General features: G+C 40.4%; 1 long non-coding RNA gene across 2 annotated transcripts in view; it reads right to left on the reverse strand.

The window, feature by feature from the left end:
• The window catches only part of LOC114810006, a 40,719-nt gene extending 30,366 nt beyond the window's left edge, over nucleotides 1–10,353 (reverse strand). The window contains exons 1-2 of one of the 2 annotated variants that reach the window (XR_003757757.2): nucleotides 10,271–10,353; nucleotides 10,018–10,164 (exon numbers count right to left, since the gene is read on the reverse strand). This is a non-coding gene — a long non-coding RNA (uncharacterized LOC114810006). Of the gene's footprint in view, nucleotides 1–10,017; nucleotides 10,217–10,270 lie in introns of those variants that run through there. The other variant, XR_003757756.1, reaches the window with a different exon arrangement.
• Nucleotides 10,354–13,488: the final 3,135 nt, after the last annotated feature.

Raw genomic sequence — 13,488 nt, forward strand, 5'->3', positions numbered from 1 at the left:
TGCTTCTCTCTGGCCTGACTTGGATTTGCCCAATTAAGAGGGTGCCCAGACCAGTGTGGGGACTTTCTGAATGTCTTCCTTGTGCACTTTGCCTGCTCCTGAGCTCTGTCTACATGACTCATGATACACAGCTTGGTTAGGTGAGCCAAATGGGAGGTGAGTCTTAAGAGTTGTACTGAGCTTGCCTCAGCTGGAAGTTGCCCTTTGCATGTCTTACAGTACTGCAGCTGTGTTAATAACACTGGAAATGTCTCTTCCCCCTCCCTTACATGAAGCTGAAATTTGCATTCTGTAAGGATATGGCTTATTTTTTGACTCCTCATGGATCAGTGTGCTTCCTCAAACTAGTTTTGGATGCTATGATCCTGTAATAAATGAAGGTGTATTATCACTGTGCATTTCAAGCACTTTTTTCAAAACAACTGGAATGTAGGCTTTGCATTTTTACCTCTCAGTAGCCAAGATGTACAACTAGACATTCTCATGCTGAATGGGTCTACACACATCCAGAGAGAACTAGAAAACAGAATGAGAAGGGGCAATAATAATAATATTGGTATTTGTTAAACATTTACTCTGTGCCAGGCACTGTTCTAAGCAATGGGGTAATAATAATAATGTTGGTATTTGTTCAGTGTTTACTATGTGCAGAGCACTGTTCTAAGCGCTGGGGTAGATACAGAGTAACCAGGTTGTCCCACGTGGGGCTCATAGTCTAAATCCCCATTTTACAGATGAGGTAACTGAGGCACAGAGAAGTGAAGTGACTTGCCCACAGTCATACAGCTGACAAGTGCCGGATCCGGGATTCAAAACCATGACCTCTGACTCCCAAGCCTGGGTTCTTTCCACTAAGCCACACTGTAGATACAAGGTAATCAGGTTGTCCCACATGGGGCTCACAATCTTCATCCCCATTTTACAGATGAGGTAACAGGCACAGAGAAGTAACTTGCCCAAGGTCACACAGCTGACAAATGGCAGAGCTGGAATTAGAACCCACGACCTCTGACTCACAAGCCCATGCTCTTTTCATTACTACAACCTCCAAAAACTCTCCCAGAGAATAGACTCCTGCTTGAAAGTTGGCAAACCAATGGGATGTCATTCCAAGTCATAAAACAAGGATGATATTTAGGACATTCTTACTATGTGTAAAACATTGTTCTGAACTCTGAGATAGAAGGGTAGAGGATAAATGTTAGCCTGTCACACAAGATTCATAACCCAAGAATTGGGAGGATACGTATTTGTCTTTTACAGATAAGAGCTATAAGTGACCTGCCATGATCAGACAGCAGCCCACTGTCAAAGACAGGCCTAATGCCTTTGCCTGACTTCCACTCCCATGCTCTTTCCAGGAAACCACCCCTCTCCCATGGAAATAGGAATCTGTTTCCACTCAGTGACCAGGACAGGTGAAGAGGGAAATGGATGTGGTATCAATATGGGTATCAATCTTATGAGAAGCAGCATTGCCTAGTGGATTGAGCATGGTTCTGGAAATCAGAGGGCCTGGGTTCTAATTCTGGCTCTGAGACCTTGGGCTAGTCACTTAACTTCTGTGGGTTTCAGTTCCCCCACCTCTAATACAGGGATTCAGTACCCATTCTCCCTCCTACTTATACAGTGAGCCCCATACTGGACTGTGTGATATTATTTCTGTCCCAACATTTAGTAAGTGGTAAAATATCATAAAGAAGTGCTTACTGTTTGCCAGGCACTGTACTAAGCACTGAGATAGATACTATTAAAACAGGTTGGCTAAAGCCATACCCCACATGGTTCTCACAGTCAATCCCTATTTTGCAAATGAGACAACTAAGGCACAGAGAGGTTTAGTGACTTGCCTAAGGTCACACAGACAAGTAGCAGAGCTGGGATTAGAACCCAGGTCCTTTTGTCTCTCAGGCCCCTGTTCTATCCATTAAGCCACATTCCTTCTCAAATACACTCAGTAAAGATCAATAAATATCACAGTTATTACTCTAGGTGGAGTAGGCTTCCCCTAGTCTGAAATAGTTCTTCAAGTGTACTAAGAACAAATTAGCACACAGATTTGGTTAGTTGGGACAACTCCAGTGCTAAATTATTTGCTCATATGTTCTGCCACATTATCCCAAAGGACATGCAGACTTCTTGAGTGGGTTTAGTATTGCCTTAGGTCATTGATCAATGTTTCAAACAGAACCTCTCATGTCACCACCCAAACCCTTCCTTCCCCATCTCTGCAGAAAATACCACCATCCTCCCTGTCTCACTAGCCAATGCCATTATCCTTGAATAAACCACATATCCAACTGGACACTCTTCACAACATTTCTAGAATCCAACTTTTCTGCTCTCTCCAAACTGCTACCATGCTAATTTTATCTCATTATTATGCTCTTATGTCCCACCTAGACTACCGCATCAGTCTCCTTGCTGACCTCCCCGCTTATTCTACTCTAGTTTCTCCCCACTCCAGTCTTTATTTCACTCTGCTGCCTGGATCATTTTTAAAACAATAATAAGAATAGTACTTGTTAAGTGCTTATTATGTGTCAGGCATATGTACTATGTGTACTAAGAAATGGAATGGATACAAGCAGCATGGCTCAGTGGAAAGAGCCTAGGCTTGGGAGTCAGAGGTCATGGGTTCAAATCCCCCTCTGCCACTTGTCAGCTGTGTGACTGTGGGCAAGTCACGTAACTTCTCTGTGCCTCAGTTACCTCATCTGTAAAATGGGGTTTTACTGTGAGCCTCGTGTGGGACAACCTTATTACCCTGTATCTACCCCAGCACTTACAACAGTGCTCTGCACATAGTTAGCTCTTAAATACCAACATTATTATTACAAGCAAATCAAGTTGGATACAGTCCCTGTCTGATATGGGGCGCTCATTGTCTTAATCCCCATTTTACAGATGAGGTAACAGAAAGAGAAGTGAAGTGACTTGTCTGCAATGTCACACAGCCAACAAGTGGCAGAGATGGGATTTAAAAAATAAAAGTTGGTATTTGTTAAGCTCTTACTATGTGCAGACCACTGTTCTAAGCGCTGGGGTAGATACAGGGTCATCAGGTTGTCCCACGTGAGGCTCACAATCTAAATGTCCATTTCACAGATGAGGTAACTGAGGCACAGAGAAGTTAAGTGACTTGCCCACAGTCACACAGCTGACAAGTGGCTGAGCCAGGATTAGAACTCAGGTTCTCTGATTTTCAAGCCTGTTCTCTCTCCACAAGCCCACACTTTCTCCCCACCCCCAAAACAAAACAAATAACTCTTTTACTGACGAAAAACTGAATCAGGACTGTGTCCTAACCCTTAGATCACCATTCAGTCCATATCTCTCCATTCCTCAAAACCCTCTGAAGAAAAACCTTCCATTGGGTTTAAAGTACTCAGTCAGCTCCTACCTAACTAACCTCACTGATCTACTGTAACCCAGCCCTATATACTTTGCTCATCTACTGCGACCCAATTCACTGTATCTTGATCTTAACTATCACATCACCCACTGCTTGCCTGCATCCTTCCAATGTCCTGAAATTCTCTTTTCCTTCATCCCCAAAAGATTACTGCTCTCTCCACCTTCAAAGCCCCCCTAAAAATCATACCTCCAAGACATCTTCCCTAAGTCCTCATCTTCCCCTAGTAGAGAAGCAGTTTGGGCTAGTGGAAAGAACACAGGCCTGGTACTCAGATGACCTGAGTCGTAATCCCAGCCCTGCCACTTGTCTGCTGAGATACCTTGGAAAAGTCACTCTTCTTCTTGGGGCTTCAGTTACCTCATCTGTAAAATGGGAATTAAGATGGAGAGCCCCATGTGGGACAAGGACTGTGTCCAATATAATTGGCTTGTTTGTACCCCAAAGCTTAGTATAGTCCCTGGCACTGTACTAATATTAACCAACCCCTTTTGGCACCCCTTATACACTTTGATCTGTATCCTTTATGTACTTGATATTTACCCACATAGCACTCATAGGAAGGTGAGAAGGAAGAGAAGAGGGGAGGAGGGAAGGGAAGGAGAGACAAATGAGTTCTGAAAAGTCAATGAGAAAATTAACTGCCCTGAAAAGTTATTTATTCTTTGCATCTTAGTTCAGCACTCTGCACACAGTTAGAGGTCAGGAAAAACTATTGATTGATTGATGCAGCCCCACTTGAATATGCAACAAGAAATCTGGGTGCAGGTGTTAGAAAAGATTCCCGGGGTGCCTAGGCATATTCCAATTCAGACTTTGAACACCATAGACAGTCATTCTAAAATAGCTGATGCATTGAGGACTGCACCCTAGAGGCCCACATGACCAAAGATGTGGGCATTATTGTAATCTGATTCACCACATCCACATCCATAAGACTTCATGTTCAGTGATGGATTGCAACCATGAGTAAGCCAAGAGAATATCCAGCTCAGAGTGAGATGTTCAGAGAAATGGGACTATGAAAGAGAATGTGTTTGTTATTCTTTACCTGACCACCTTCTCAAAAGCTTAAGTATGATTCAAAAATACAGCCCAAGGAAATATCTTCTTACTTAAACTGAGGATCCCTCCTGTTTTCCAGCTTTTGTAAATACAGGCCATATTTTTCGAGAGGGTACTCGAAAGTGCATGCCTCATTCCTATGAAGAGCCTAATTATCAACAGGTAAGGTAGGCATAGAGATTCATTGACTTTTATAGCAAAAATAGCAGTTCAGGTCAGAGTGTCTAATGACTGGAATGCCACAAACCAATTTTTCTTTTTTTAAGAGGAAATGCAGAGTTCCAGAAGGAATTTTACCTTTCCACTGTAGACCTAGAAAAACATTTGAGAGTCTTTTAGTTAGGTGAATCATAGAATTTGGAATCCTTACTCTAAATTCTGGGACCTCTGATATTCATATGTCCTATTAAAGGCAAAATACAAAAGCAGAGGTAGTTTATTTAAACAGGTAAAGCCTTTAAGATGAGGGAGTGGTCTGAGGTAAAAATTCTTCAGCGATCACCTGAATAATGAAACATTCTCAGCCCATAAGAATAGCCTGCATAGGCTTGTTCATATAATGAACTCGTTCATGGACAATGTGTTCAAGATGTGAGTTCCTTAAAAAATAAATAAATAAATAAATGAAATCTACCAAAACAACTATGACTAAGCTTATCTTGAAACATCTTTGGGATAAAGCTTTTTCAAATTAAATGGATATTAGTGGCTATGAACAGTGGTAATGTTGGAATAAACTGGAAGAGAGGAAGCTGGAAAATATAATAGGATGCAAGGATTTTGAGAACTGTCTGTTTAATTACAGTAATCTTTGAATAAAACACCTGAAGTCATTTTTATTCAGATGAGGTTCTAGGATCACTTTACTTTGTTTAATTCAAGGCAGTAACCTATTTGCTGATCTTCACTCAAATCCCACACAGGATGCTGTGATCATTCCTAAGATAAGTATTTATAGGATTTTAGACATACAGCATTGGGGCCAAATATTTTTCTTAATTTGAGTGTGTCAAAATAATTTTTTTTTTAAAGATCCCATTAGTTGCTATCCTGCCTCTTAGGCTGTTTTAAAAAAACTCATCCTTACAAAGAACCGGAAAAAGAGGATGACCTAATTCATATTTAAAAGTATCACTGGTATTTTAAAAAAATCAGTTTTCATTCTCCAGTTGAGGAATTTTTTCCCCACAGGGGATAAACCCTACCTTTTAGTCCTATACTGAGAATATGATTCTGCCATGAATCATCCCCAACAGAAAATATGCAATAAAAATACAATTTATTTCAGTTTTAACTGACGTCACACAATGCCCTCATCTGGATAGATGCCTCAAAGACTCCAGTTATTTATCTGAAAACTTTTAATGGAAAAAAAAAAATTCTTCCAAGATTTCAGAATTGTTTGTGGGGTCACTTCTCTTTTTTAAATGATAAAGGACTTTGATGCACTGTTTGCATTTTGCTATTAAAATAGGTGATTCCTTTGAGGTACTGTGGCACAAAGCTAGAAACAGAGTGAGTTAAACTCAGCAAGTCAGAAACAAAGTGGAATTTAAGGGTTATTTTTATGTTTTCTGGAGATAATGTCTTCAATGTTATAAGGTTATTGCTTAGCTGTCGAGATAGAGAGGAGGCAGTGTGGGGCAGAGGAAAGAGCACTTAGTACAGGGCTGTGCCCACACTTGGAACTAACTAAATACCATTGATTAATAGAGATTCTAGTCCTTATTCTGCCACTTATCTTCTGAGACCTTGGACAATGCATTTAATTCAATAGTATTTATTGAGCGCTTACTATGTGCAGAGCACTGTACTAAGCGCTTGGGATGAACAAGTCGGCAACAGATAGAGACAGTCCCTGCCGTTTGACGGGCTTACAGTTTAACCTCTCTCTGTCCCTCATTTTCTAGTTTTACAGGGATGGTACTGTCTGTCCCTAACAATATTGTGATGTTGAGATGAGATCTTTTAGATTCAAGCCCCCCAGCGGACACAGTTACTATCTAATTCCCTACCAGTGTTCTTTCCCAGCATTTAGTTCAGAGCTCTGCACACAGTGAATAATAAATGTTATTTCTACTACAACTACCATCTCCACTATTAATATAGAAGTGCTCAAAAAAAAATGAAAATGCAATACAAGCCCATTAAATAACATAATATCATGAACAATGCCATCACTGTTCAGACCAACAATCCCCATAGCCTATTATTCTGTACCCACAGGGACAAAATTTCACTTTCAAGAGGTGTAGAATAGTCACCCTCCTTAAAATCCATCCTATTAAAGGTTTAGGGATGTGCCATCTAATTTATTCCTTTGATAAGTAGAAAAATTCGCAAAATGTTTCATATTAAAAATGCCACTCTAGGGGAAAAAAAAGGAGCCTAGCAGTGCCTGCTACCTTAGGGAACAAATATTTTGTTTTGTGGCCACGCGTACACCTCTAACCCTGATCAGCTACCTTGCAAGGAGGATTGCTGGTGACAGGTAAAACAGGTTAGGCTTTGTGGTTAACTTAGTTCCAACTATCCTTCCCACTAAACAAAGAGCTGAAGTGCATCTCCTACTAATAGTGGAAATCCCAGTATCTGGAAACGTTCTATTCAAGTGGAATTGTTTTTCAGTTCAGAAGTGGTAATGGTGAGATTGCATCATTGGATTTGAGTGTCACAGTGAGAATCCCTTAGACACTGTGGCCCTCAAGATGAAGGAGAAAACCTGTGCTCACCCCTTGCCATTTAGGATGAGCAATGTCAGACACCCAAGTTTAAGAGGAGACGTAAATCCCTAGGACCAGCAGAAAATATCCTTGAGTTGTTTTTACAGTAGTGGTGATAGTTGCACTGAACCAGTCAGTAAATATTTGAGACACTTGAGAGTACAGCAGACTGAGTAGACATGATTCCTGTCCTAAAATAACTTACTATGTAGCAGAGAAGACAGACAGTAAATTAAAATACAGATAGAAGGACAGAGGAAAAGGATGCATGGCCTAGTGGAAAGAGCACAGGCCTGGAAATTAGAGAATATGGGCTCCAATCCTGGCCCCTCCAAATGTCTTGTGTGACTTTGGGCAAATCACTTATCTGTGCCTCAGTTATCACATCTATAAGTCGGGGACTGAAAATGTGAACCCCATGTAGGACAGGAACTGTGTCCAACCTAATTACATTGTATCTACTCCAATGCTTAGAATATTGACTGCCTCATAGTAAGCACTTAAATACCATTATTACAAGAGAGTGCTAAAGTGATGAAGTATCCACACTCTTATTCAGACCCCTATGATCGTTATTACGCATTACAAAACACTTGGTAAAGATTGGGTGCATTCTGGAGTCACATAACATAAGACGGAACAGCAGAAACTGCTGAGCCCTCACTCATTTGAGAAGCCATCTTCAAGCATAATACTCAGAGTGGTTAAAGGGGAAAGCAGCTTCTTTTTCTTCTTGTGCAGAGAAAAAAAGGAAACCACCACAAGAGCACCTATTCCATCAAACTAGACAGACCAGAGAAGGAAAGAGGCAGAAGTTTCAGAGCAGGGTACTAGTCATCTCAGGACAGATTTGGAGGGTCTGTTTCCAGCATTTCTCCAGTTTGAAGCCTCAGATATTTATTAAGGAGAGCAAAGACCTCCCCTCCCCCTACACACACACATATCCCAATAAAGATAGCAAATATCTACCATCCATTTCTGTGAGCAATTCATACAGCCATCTTTAATTCCCATTTTTCCATTCCCATGTATTTTCTCCTAGTGCTTAAGGGTTCTGCACACAGTAAGTGCTTAATATTATGACTACTAGTATTAAGTTCTTACTCTGCGAAAAGTATGGTAAAAAAAAAACACTGTGGTAATCAGTTTGAATGCAGTCACTGTCCCACATGGGGCTCACAGTTTATTTAGGGGGGAGGACAGATACTGTTTTCCCATTTTACTGATTAAGAAGCTGAGGCACAGAATTTAACTTGCCCAAGGCCACAAAAAAGGCTGCACAGGGCAGGGATTCAGAACTCAAACTTCCAGACTCATACCCTTTCCCTTAAGCCACACTGCTCCCAAATGGTAAATACTCACTCCCCACCTGGCCAGCTCACGTGCTACAGGTGATGTCATTTTGGGTGGAATGACTGTTCTCCATTGCCTGCCTCTAACAAAAGGGTTTGGAGTAGAAAATGTCAACACATAAGAAGCAAAAGACCCATAGTCTCCACCACGCCATTAAATTAGAAAAACCAAGAACAGGGAAGTTCTCTTTCTCCACAAGTCCTTGTTCCAAGTGAGACTGGGAGAGAAAAATAAAATAAAAATGACACTTTCTGTGACCTGGATTCAGTTTGTGGACTATTGTTGAGTGAGACATCTTCATTTTTAAAAGTATTGACCACTTAAAAGTGTTCAAGAATAGACTGCCTCTTCTGATAGTTAAGGAGTGGAGGAAAAAAACCCTCAAAACACAAAAACAAGAAGAGAGTTATTTGTTCAAAGAAGGTTTTCTTATCTTTGTAGGAAGTCTCAATTCACAGAATCAGATTCACAGTCTCATATTCTCTGTGAAAACACTCTGTAAATAGGCAGCTAGGTATCAACCATTTGGTAGCTGATGAGACAGCAGTGATGTCTGGTTTCACCCGAGCTATATAAGCAGCTAGCTCCAGTTAGGAATCTCAACTCCACCACATGCCTGCTGTGTTTCCCTGGGCAAGTCACTTCCCTGGGCCTCAGTTCCCTCATTTGGGAAATAAGGATTAACACAGTGAGCCCTGTGTAGGACAGGAACTGTGTCCAACCCAATTACATTGAATCTATCCCACTGTTTAGTACATTGCCTGGCACATTGATTCATTTGTATTTATTGAGCACTTTGAGTGTGCAGAGTATTCTACTAAATGCTTGGGAGAGTACAATAACAAGTATATTTGTTAAGAACATATTAAGTGCTAAATACCACAACTATTATGAATGTATTTCTCATCCTAAAGTGGAAAGAAGACCTAACCCAACTCAGTTTTGGTCCACCAACACTGAAATAAGAAATTGAACATTAATGATTAGAAAGACCACTTTCACAGCTAAAGAGCTCATTAGACTTCTTCAGTCAATCATTCATACTTATTAAGCACTTGCCTTGCATAGAGAACTATATTAAGAGTATAATGGGAAGATCCCCATTCTCATGAAGTTTTCAAGAGAAGGGAGAATTTTCTAAAGATAGAGAGTGGTAGCTTCTTGTTAACTTACAAGAAAGAGTAGATTAAGGAAAGCAAAGTTTCAGGATGAAAGACAGCTGAGAACAGAAGCAACTAAAACCACCCAGAATGATGCATGAGTACAAAAGTAAATGTGTGATATAATAGGTGCTAGTGCAATAATTGGTTAGTAATAAAGAAAATTACTTTGAAATTTTCTCAGGTAAAATGAAGTCCTTTGGCCCAGGAACTTCACAGCAAGAGGATGAGTGCTTTGTCTCACTAGTTTGAGTGTGCATGCCAAGGATCACAAAAGCCATTACATGACACCAGTCCTTACCTGAGTCCAAGACAGGGAGAATGAACTTCACTTGTGCCGGAATTCCGCCAGCCACCCGGACTGCAATCTATTTTCACAAGAAGCCATTAGAATTCCACACTTGATACAGAAGCCCAAAAAGTCAAGCCACCTTCTTCCTCTTTAGACCTGCCAAGAGTCATAGATAGAATTTTACTCTCCCTCAATGAATGAAAAAATAAACCACGCCCCTGCCTCCCTGCCAATGATTTTAAACACTTGCTTGTCTCCCTACCCCTTAGGCAACACCCGATCTTATCAGATCAATAAGGCATCTAAGAGCACAGATGGAAGCACTTCCTTCCCTTTCTGATTAGAGTTTTTGTTATCTTATCTCAGGCAATTTCTGGGACCTCCTTCACCTGGAGCAACTCAGGTCTTCAGAGCCAAAGCATTGTCAGATTTACAATCAGAAAGTGCTTATTTACTGGCTACCCAAATCTATCCCTAATCATAAGTCCCTGACTACTTAACCCTTGCTTGTAAATCAGGCTTTATTTCACAGTGATAAAGAACAATGAATAGAATGAAAAATAATAATGCCTGGAATTTGTAGGGTGCTTTTATTTTTCCAAAGTGCATTTATATTCCTTATCTCATTTTATCCCTAAAATATCTCTGTGTGGTAGGTATTATGGAATTGTTTCATATATTTTACAGATGAGAAAATGAAAACTGAAAGAGTTGACACTCCCTCCCCCTTTAAGGTGAAGGCAGAACTGGTAATAGAATCCGATTCTATTGCCGATTTAAATATTCTCATGTATTAAGTCCGATTTAAATATTCTCATGTATTAGCTCTGGATTGTAAGTAGTGCAATTACTCCTTTGCAGCTCTGGACTTTTCTAATATTTTTCTAATATTTTTTCTTGGACACTTCTCTCCATTTCTCTTCTTCCTAGACATCAAGGCTCACACTTAGATTCCATAAAGGAATCTGTTGCCTTCTTGTGTTGAATCTCAGAATCTAATAGAGTTACCTGAATGGCATGGCAACCTATGAGTAAAGGAATTGTTGACTTCTTGTTGTGGAGCCAAACATTTAATAGAATAATTTGAAGGACAAAGCTAACAAATAACTTCTAGCTCAAGAAGCCCATCTTTCTTAGAAGGAGAAGGGGTGATGTTTTTTGAGGCTGGAGAGACTGTTGTGTTGTGTTGTGTTACTTTGTTGTGGGCAGAGAATGTTCCAGGGAATTTGTCTGCTAATTCTGTTGTATTGTACTCTCCCAAGCCCTTAGTCCAGTGCTATGTACATAGTAAACTCTCAGTAAATACAATTGAATGATTGATAGATTAAAATTCTTCTAGCTCCCTGTACCTTTAGGCTCAGCTAGTGATGTTGAGTGGGATTTGGAGGATATACCCATCCTCTATAGGATAGAGGAATGGGCCTCTAATCCTGGCTCTGCCAGTCACCTGTTGGATTATCTTGGACAAGTCACTTAACTCCTCTTTGCCTTAGTTTCCTCATTGGTAAAATGGGGATTCAATACCTGTTCTACCTCCTACTTAGACTGTGAGCCGTATATAGGACAGGGACTGTGTCAGACTTGATTATATTGTATCTGCCCCTGCACTTAGGACACTGCTTGACACATTGTAAATGCTTAACAAATATCATTATTATTATTGTTAATTACAATAAACCATTTGGAATAAAACCATTCAGAATAAAAGGGAATACCCTATATAGAAAAAGGTATAATTTCAGAATATTATTGAGACAAATAGTTGAGTAAGAACTAGCCACTGATTAATTAATCAATGAATAAATAATAATAATAATTATTATTATGGCATTTGTTAAGTGCTTACTATGTGCCAAGCACTGTTCTAAGTAAGCACTGGGGTAAATACAGGGTAATCAGGTTGTCCCACTTGGGGCTCACACTTTAATCTCCATTTTACAGATGAGGTAACTGAGGCACAGAGAAGTTAAGTGAATTGCCTAAGGCCATACAGCACGCAAGTGGAGGACTCAGGATTGGAACCCATGTCCTTTGACTCCCAAGCCCATACTCTTTCCACTAAGCCATGCTGTCATGTGCTGAGCACTGTATTAATCACTTGGGAGAATACAATAGGGTTGATAGACACGTTCCCTGTCCACTATGAGTTTACAGTCTTGGGACAACGTGTGTACAACCTAGATATAAAATAACACACTTGAGTTTTAGCACACAAAATAAGAAAAAAAACCTTTTACACAGAGGCTAAAATCCTCTATAGATAAGGCAGCTAAAGAATTGCCCAAAGTTTATTCAAGATTATCAAGATTAAATACCTGATAAAAGGAAAAGGTCCATCTATGAGGAGCATTCCATAGTAGTTTAATTCCCTAGCAAGAACTCAGAATTAATGATCTCATAAAAAACGTTCTCCTATGGCACGCCTCATGCTATTTAATTGGCCTTCCAAAAGGAAGAGGTATCAAGGCAGGGGATTGATTGAGTCCACAGTCTTTCAGAAAGATTTGACAAGTTGAGACTCCATTGAATATGGCTTTCTTCATTCTTAGAACTGGTGAAAAGATGTCTTTGGGAAGGAAAACCACAAATATGGGAGTGTTTGCTTTGTTCTGAAGCAACCACCTTGTATCCTATTTTGGTGGTTCATGCCCTACTAAAATGCAAAAGTGTTCTTGCAAAATGGGGCTTTCCACAAAGTGAATTATTTCCAGAAATATCAATCAATCAAATTTCTTGAGTGCTTACTGTTTGCAGAACAGTGTACTGCGCACTTAGGAGAGTACCCTTTATCAGCATGGTTTAGTGGATAAAAGACTTGTCTGGCAGCCAGAGAACCTAGATTTTAATCCCGGCTCCACCACTTGCCTGCTGTGTGAGTAGGTTGGTATTAGAGAAGCAAAGTGAGCCTGCTGGGCTTTTTTAATGGTACTTGTTTAGCATTTACTATGTCTCAAGTACTGTATTAAGAACTGGGATAAATGCAAACTAAGTTGGACATAGTCCATATTCATTCATTCATTCAGTAGTATTTCTTGAGTGCGTACTATGTGCAGAGCACAGTACTAAGCACTTGGAATGGACAATTCAGCAACGGATAGAGAAAATCACTGCCCAATGACGGGCTCACAGTCTAATCGGGGGAGACAGATGGAGAAAAACAAGACAATATAGTCACGATAAATAGAATCAAGGGGATTAACACCTTATTAACAAAATAAATAGGGTAATAAAAATATATACAAATGGGCACAGAGTTGAGGGGAGGGGAAGGGAGAGGGGGAGGAGCAGAGAGGGAAAGGGGGCTTAGCTGAGGGGAGGTGAAGGAGGAAAGGGGGAGGGAGCAGAGAATGGAGGGGGTGTAGAGAGGGAGCAGGAGGAGCAGAGGGAAAAGGGGTAGCTCAGTCTGGGAAGGCCATAACCCACATGGGGCTCAGTCTTATTCCTCACTTTACAGATGAAGTAATTAAGGCACAGAGAATT

The sequence above is a fragment of the Ornithorhynchus anatinus genome, chromosome 3 (assembly GCF_004115215.2).
Source record: "Ornithorhynchus anatinus isolate Pmale09 chromosome 3, mOrnAna1.pri.v4, whole genome shotgun sequence".
NCBI classification, from domain to species: domain Eukaryota; kingdom Metazoa; phylum Chordata; class Mammalia; order Monotremata; family Ornithorhynchidae; genus Ornithorhynchus; species Ornithorhynchus anatinus.